At 34.5% G+C, this 8406-nt stretch overlaps 1 long non-coding RNA gene across 1 annotated transcript; it reads left to right on the top strand.

Annotated features, from left to right (window-relative positions):
• Positions 1–464: 464 nt before the first annotated feature.
• LOC133804654 (uncharacterized) lies at positions 465–3078 on the top strand. The gene is made up of 5 exons (XR_009878564.1): positions 465–644; positions 768–796; positions 892–956; positions 2612–2658; positions 2777–3078. It is a non-coding gene; the product is annotated as an uncharacterized LOC133804654 (long non-coding RNA).
• Positions 3079–8406: the final 5328 nt, after the last annotated feature.

The following is an 8406-nucleotide window of genomic DNA, read 5'->3' as shown; positions in this document are numbered from 1 at the left end:
TCCCTAGCTAATTAGTTTATATTACGATATTGTCTGATCATATAAAAATCAATCAACAAAAATTTTGCATAGAGAACGGGACATTTAATATGGTCAAATAATTTTGATTTAATTAATTTGAGATATAATTGGTCTCCCTTTCAATTCCGTGGCATTTTCTTTTATATATATATATATATATATTTATATTCTATATCCAAAAAAGGAAATAAATAATAAGTTAGAGAAAGAATCAGTATATTTGTATATTCACATTAGCTATGATTCCTCTGTTTTAGTAATCGGAGAAAACAAATCAATTAATGCAAAAATTAAGGCTATAGAATCTCAGATTCTGTTACAGAAGCTTTAAAAGAAAGAAAGAAAGAATGAAAGAAAAGAAGATTAGAAAAGAAAGAATTCCAAACTCGGAAACCCTAACTCACTGAATCGCCACTGGAAATCATCAAAGCCGACGGCAAGTGACGATTGATTTTGTTGGATCGTCTTCTGGTTTTTGTATCGTTGAATTTCAATTTAATGTGTCCGTGGGTGGTTGATGTAGGTATGAGTTCGTGGAAAGATATGATATATGCAGATGCGGATACCTTTGAGGCTTTTGTCCGTGCACAGTTTGAGATGGAGATGGAGCGCGGTTTGGCGGAGTGAGTTTGCTTACCTAATTGATTGGGAATAGAATACAACTTCAATTTTAGATTTTAGGTTTTGAAAATTGACCTAATTGCTTTTGTTGTTGTTGTAATTTGTTAAAAACTGACTGTTTACAGGATTGACGCCGGCCTTGTTCGCCTGTGCGGTAACTCACGATTTCCTTTCTTTCTGACTATTGTGGTTTGGTGTTGTTCAATTTCAATGTTAAGTAAATGTCTCCATCGTGGGTGGTCAATGTAGATAAAGATGATCGGGATCGGATGAAGCCAGAAGAAGATAAAAAAATTTGAGTTTGGGGAGGACGAGTGAGTTTTTATTACGTATACAACTTCAATTTTAGATTTTAGTTTTTGATATTAACATAATTGAGAATAGAAAATTGTTGTTTTTAGAAACAAAATGTGAGGTTTTAGATCTCAAATTCCTCACTTTCTTCCCTGTTTGTATTCTTAACTTGACTTCTGCAATGTTTGTCTGACATATTTGCTCCTCTTGCCATTTGTTTTTCAGTTTTGAAAAATAGAAAATTGTTTCTAGATCTGAATTTCCTCACTTTCTTCTCTGTTTCCCTTAATGTTTTAATGACAATGTAAGTGTGACTTTGTAAATGATTGTTCTGTTTGAAAACTAGATTTTGATTTGTCCTTTGTTTTTGTTGGTTTTGCATTCTTAACTTTGACTACTTCAATAGGTTCTGATTTTCCTTATTGCAATGTATGTTGTGTTCAAGACTAGTTACAGATTGAATTTACTTGTTAATTCATACAACAGGATTTTGATTTGCCCTTTGTTTTTGTTGGTTTTGCATTGTTGACTTTGACTACTGCAATAGGTTCTGATTTCCCTTATTGCAATGTATGTGTTTAAGACTAATTATAGATTGAATTTACTTGTTAATTCATACATGTTGATGATCTAAGCCTAGTCAAATAGTTTTGCATATCTCATTTTTGGTTTGTACTAGAAGTTTTGCATATCTTTGACTTTGTCAATTTAGTGCACTGAGTGACTGACTACTCAAATAATATAGGAAAATTTGCGGTATAAATACCTATTTTGTTCATTTTGTTGCTAATAAGTACCCAATTTTTAAAAATTGCGGCATAAATACCCATTTTGTTCATTTTGTTGCTAATAAGTACCCAATTTTTAAAAATTGCTGCATTAATACTCAAAATTCCACTTTTTAGACTCTGCCGTTGGTACCCACTTAACAGAGTTACTATTAAGGACACGTGTACTGTCCTGATAATTCTTCTTTTTTTTCACCTAATTAATTAAGAAAATACATAAAACTAATTAAAATAAAAATTAGTAAGTACTCTAAAGTTTCCTCTTGGACTTTTTATCGGGCTAAAAATAAAGCTAGACACATTATTGATGGTACTTATTGTATTTTCTTAATTACTTAGGTGAAAAAAAAGAAGAATTATCAGGACAGTACACGTGTTTTTAATAGTAACTCTGTTAAGTGGGTACCAACGACAGAGTCTAAAAAGTGAAATTTGGAGTATTAATGCAGCAATTTTTAAAAATTGGGTACTTATTAGCAACAAAATGAACAAAATGGGTATTTATGCCGCAATTTTTAAAAATTGGGTACTTATTAGCAACAAAATGAACAAAATGGGTATTTATGCCGCAATTTTTAAAAATTAGGTACTTATTAGCAACAAAATGAACAAAATGGGTATTTATGCCGCAAATTTCCCAATAATATATTATTTTGAATCAAGCCTTTTTTTGTCTTTTCAACATATAGCAAGTATTGCAGTGAAGCTATTATAGTTTCTATACACAAGAGTTTGTCTGTATGTGTATATTTTGAAATCAGGATGATAAAAAAACACTGAATATATTATACACAATTATTTTTAACCTTTTGTCTTGTCTTTCACTGTTTTCATTTGTGTAATTTTCTTTATCTTAGTTATTATGCATGTTAATATAAATTTTGCAGGTCTAAGGCTGATCAAATGATTAGTGGTATGCCTCTGAGTACTACTGGTATCATTCTTAGTCTCAATCTTTTTATTAAATTCTTATTCTTATACTGATTTCTTCTAAGTCTCCTCTGTTGCTCCTTTCAACCCTGTCGTCGATGATGATCCTCCACCCATTGCAGATGTTGAATTAGTTTCCACTGAGTCCTCTAAAGAAAAGGCGGCAGAGAGTGTTGATGATCCCACAAACTATTCAAGAGCATCCTCAGGAAGTGGAGTCATGCGTGCTAGACTTTGAGTGGACATGTCGCCTCAGGAAGTGGAGTCATTTTGTTTTTGTTTTAGAAAGAAGCAGTTCTTGTTTTATTTTTGCTATATCTTATTTACAATGCTTATATCCCTAATAAATGAGTAAATCTGAATAACAATAACAATAAGTTATTATTATTATTATTATTAATGGAATTGATTCTTTATCCCCATACTCAATGGTCTTATGAGTTGTTGCAAGTCTTGAGCATGGGGCTTAAACAATGCACATGGGGTGCAAAAACTAGAGAAATTATAGAAAATGACCCAAAATAAAGCCATCAAGAAGCTAATGTCTTCATTTTTTTTAAATTGTAGATAAATGACCATTTGATTACCTAAATTTTCCTTTTTTATAATTTATTTAGAACTGTACTACTTTAATATAGTAGTATATGTATATTAGTTTTTATTTTAAAGTTATATTGATTTTTTAAGTTTTTTATAGGTTGTTGGTATATTATTTTCCAATTAGTATATATGTTTTTTGTGGTATGATATTTTTTGTGATATTTAATTTCTATTTTATTATAGATAGTGGTAGTATATAATTTTGTATCATAGTGGTAGTATAGTGGTAGTATATATACATTTTTTAGTAATAATTTTGTAAGTTTTGATGGTATATTATTTTTCAACTCAGTATATATATTTTGTGGTATGGTATATTGTGGAATTGTAATCCACAGTAAAAAGGATAAACTAACATACTGTTAGTTTATACAGTTAGTTGTTAAAGTTAGTTAGTGTGCATCAAGGTTATTTTAGTCATTTCGGTCTCTATGTCTTAGTTATAAAAGGGGCTCGGGATACACATTGTATTGTACTGTAATTCATATTGAATTAGTGAGTTGAGAGCCTAGATAGAGAGATTGTGAAGCTGTGAAGAAGGGGTTCAGTCGATTGACTTCAAGAAGATCAAGAAAGAACTCGAATTGAGTTCTTGGAGAAGTTTGAGACTAGTGATGCACCTAACATTGTTAGCTTTGTAATTTCATCTCTTAAATCAATAAAAGAGACTACTCAGGGGAGTAAACAGGAAGTAGGTCCTTGGTTTGGCCGAACCTGTATAATTCTTGTGTCTTTGATTACTTTACTGCATTATTATTCATTGTTATGTTTTGCTGACTTTAATTGCTGTAGCATTTTATTGTTTGATTGTTTCCTGTATTATCAATAACAATTTTATTAGTTATTGCATTTGTGGTTGTGCATTGCTGAGTTCTGTGTTGTAGGAAAGAATTACAACAGTGGTATCAGAGCCAGGTTCAAGATTCAAAGAAAAGAAAAGAACTCAGCTGTGAAGATTCAAGAATTTCATAAAGATGGCTTCATCTTCAACAAGATTCGACCTAGAGAAATTTGATGGATCAGGGGACTTTAGTCTGTGGAAAGAAAAGATGATGGCCATATTGATCTACCAAAAACTCGATTCAGCATTGGAAGAGGTCACTGAGAAAGAAACTGATGCAGTAAAGAAGAAGGAGACTGACACTGTGATGAAACAAGCTCGATCAGCAATCATCATGAATTTGGCAGACAATGTACTGAGGCAAGTTATTGGAGAGAAAACGGCTCTAGGAATCTGGAACAAATTGAATCAATTGTACATGGCAAAGTCCACTGCAACAAAGATCTTCTTGAAAGGGAAATTTTATGGTTTCAAGATGAATGCTACTGTTTCACTTGAACAGAATTTAGATGATTTGAACAAGATTGTTCTATCATTGACTAACATGGGAGAGGTCATAAAAGAGGAAGATCAAGCAGTGATTGTTCTGAATGGTTTACCCGAACAATTCAAGGAGATGAAGACTGTTATAATGTATAGCAGGGATACCTTGACCCTTGAAGATGTGATGAGCACTCTCAGATCGAGAGATGCTGAATTAAACTGGCAGAAGGCTGCAAAACAGGAGTCAAAGATAGATGAGGCTTTGATCACTCGAGGCAGACAACCATGGAGAAACAACTCAAGAAACAGAAGGAATTCAAGATCAAAATCAAGATCAAAAGAGACCAGAAGATGTCACCATTGTGGCAAAGTAGGACACCTGATCAAAAGCTGCTGGGAATTAAGAAACAAAAAGAAAAGGGACAAGGAAGAAGAAAACAAGAGCAATGATTCGAATGCAGTAGTTAATGATATTTACAGCTCAGATGGAGATGTATTTGCTGTAATCAACATACAAAGAAAGAATACAGAATTGAGCAATGGAGATGCATGCACAGGTTCAGGTCTTAGAGACCATGAAGAGTGGATTCTAGATAGTGGTTGTACTTACCACATGAGTCCAAATAGAAGCTGGTTTATGGACTACTCAGAGATAGATGGTGGGAGTGTTATGATGGGCAATGATCATAAATGTCAAGTTGTTGGCATTGGAAATATTGCTATTCGAAATGCAGATGGCACAATAAAGGTTTTAAACAAAGTCAGGCATATTCCAGATTTAAAAAGAAACTTGATTTCTTTAGGCACCTTGGATGATGAAGGATATGAGTATAGAACTGGTAAAGGGACTATGAGGATTACAAAAGGGTCATTATTGGTCATGAAAGGCATTAAGAGGCTTGGATTATATTTCCTAGATGGAAAGACCATACCTCCTGCACAGGCGGCTGCTGTTAGCAAATGCAAAACAGATTCAAAATTATGGCATGCTCGATTGGGGCACATAAGTGAACAAGGTTTAGTTGAGTTGTCTAAACAAGGTTTGTTACAGAATTATAATCATGCTAACCTACCTTTCTGTGAGATTTGTGTGCAGGGTAAACAACATAGACTAAAGTTCTCTCACAGCAATTATAGAGCAAACAAGGTGCTGGAATACATACATGCAGATTTATGGGGTGCAAGCAGGATTAAAACTCCAGGAGGTAACCAGTATTTCTTGTCCATTATTGATGACTATAGTAGAAAGGTGTGGGTACTACTATTGAAACATAAGAGTGAGTGTTTAAACAAGTTTAAAAACTGAAAAGTTTATGTTGAAACTCAAACTGAGTTAAAAATAAAAACACTTAGGACTGATAATGGACTAGAGTTTATAAATGAGGAATTCTTTGATTTATGTGTTAAAAATGGTATGCAAAGACATAGGACAGTAATCAAAACTCCTCAGCAAAATGGCATTGCTGAGAGAATGAATAGAACACTTTTAAATAAAGTGAGATGTCTTTTACTTGAATCTGGTTTACCCAAGAAATATTGGGGAGAGGCTTTGTATACTGCTTGTTATCTAATAAACAGGAGTCCAAGTAGAGCAATTAATCTGAAGACTCCTGAGGAACTGTGGAGTAAAAGACCACCATCTCTTGCACATCTCAGAACCTTTGGTTGTGCAGCATATGCACATAGTGTTGAAGACAAACTTGGTAAGAGATCGATTAAATGTGTTTTAATGGGATACCAAGTTGGGGTCAAAGGTTACAGGTTACTTTCTACTGAAACTAACAAGATTTTAATAAGTAGAGATGTGATTTTTAATGAGTTAGATTTTCCCTTTAAAAGAAATGAGAAAGGTTCTGTTTCTGATGTTTCAGGTAACAAGTTACCAAGCAAAGCTGGTGTTCAGATTGAGGTGGAACCCCCCAACATAGAACTGAATGAACAGGAGAGTTTTGAACCTGAGATTGAGACTGAAACTCAAGAAGAAGACTTAAGTAATTACCAGCTAGCTCGAGACAGGATTAAAAGAGATGTCAAGGCACCTGAAAGATACATAGAGGCTGACATCATAGCATATGCACTTTCTATTGCAAACCAGTCAACAGAACCAGAACCAAGAAGCTACTCAGAAGCAATAAATAGCAGAGATTCTCAGAAATGGAAACAGGCCATGATGGAAGAACTGAACTCACTTAAAGAAAACAACACCTGGAAGTTGGTATTCAAACCTGAAAGACAGAAGATTATAGACTGCAAATGGGTATTTAAAGTAAAAGAAGGAATAACTGAGAAGGAGCCAAAGGTTTACAAGGCAAGGCTTGTAGCAAAAGGGTTCACACAGGTCGAGGGAGCAGACTACTCTGAGATATTCTCACCAGTTGTCAAGATGAAGACAATCAGAATAATGCTGGCTTTGGCTATTCAGTTTGAATGGAGTATTGAGCAGATGGATGTAAAAACAGCTTTTCTAAATGGTCAATTAGAAGAGACCATATTTATGTCCCAACCAGAAGGATTCAAGGTGGAATCAAAGAGGGGTGAACTAGTGTGTTTGCTCAAGAAGTCTTTATATGGATTGAAGCAGTCCCCGAGGCAATGGTACAAGAAGTTCAATTCAGTAGTGACTAAAGTGGGGTACACAAGATCCAAGTATGACACCTGCTTATACTTCTCAGATTTGGATTCAAGCTCAGTTGCTTTCTTGTTGATCTATGTGGATGACATGCTTATAATGAGCAAGGATATGCAACAAATAACTCGACTAAAGAATGTGTTGAAGAGTGAATTTGAAATGAAGGATCTTGGGGCTGCAAGGAAAATTCTGGGAATTGATATCATTAGAGACAGAAATGCAAAGAGGCTTATGCTAACACAAGAAGGTTATCTGAAGAAGGTGATTCAGAAGTTCAAAATGTCAGATTCAAAAGAGGTAAATGTACCTCTAGCAGGGCACTTTAATTTGTCAACAGATCAGTCACCTAAAACTGATCAAGAAATAAAGGATATGAAGGAAGTACCCTATGCAGAAGCCATTGGGAGTGTAATGTACTCCATGATTAGCACCAGGCCAGATATTGCCTATGCAGTGAGTGTGTTGAGTAGATACATGTCCAATCCAGGAGTAGAACATTGGAAAGGGTTGAAATGGCTGCTGAGATACTTGAAGGCTACAACCAAAGTTGGTTTACAGTTTGTCAAGTCAGAAACAAAGGTATATCTTGAGGGATATGTTGATGCAGATTATGCATCAAATAGAGATACTAGGAAATCCATAACTAGCTACTGTTTTTTACTGAATGGATGTTGTGTCAGTTGGAAAGTCCAGTTGCAACAAGTGGTGGCACTCTCAACAACTGAAGCAGAATTCATGGCCACCACTGAGGCTTTCAAGGAGGCTGTTTGGATCAAAGGATTATTGAATGAGATTCAATTGTTAACAGGCAAGGTGAATGTGTTCTCGGACAGCCAATCAGCTATTCATCTTTGTAGAAATCCAGTTTATCATGAGAGGTCAAAACACATTGACATCAGATTATTTTGGATCAGAGATAAGATAGAGGAAGGAGAAGTAGAACTTGGGAAGGTACCTAGTGAAGAAAATCCTGCAGATGCAGGTACTAAAGTTCTCTCAGTCAGTAAGTTCCAACATTGCTTGGAACTACTGAATATAACCTCTCTTTAAGAAAGCTGGATCACTTCCCTGAGTTTGAAGCTATTGATCTTTTTACTATGGATTAAGGTGGAATTTGTGGAATTGTAATCCACAGTAAAAAGGATAAACTAACATACTGTTAGTTTATACAGTTAGTTGTTAAAGTTAGTTAGTGTGCA

The sequence above is a fragment of the Humulus lupulus genome, chromosome X (genome assembly GCF_963169125.1).
Source record: "Humulus lupulus chromosome X, drHumLupu1.1, whole genome shotgun sequence".
In the NCBI taxonomy this organism is placed as follows: Eukaryota; Viridiplantae; Streptophyta; class Magnoliopsida; order Rosales; family Cannabaceae; genus Humulus; species Humulus lupulus.
Note: the sequence above shows the minus strand (reverse complement) of the source record. Positions and strands in the feature narration are given on the sequence as shown.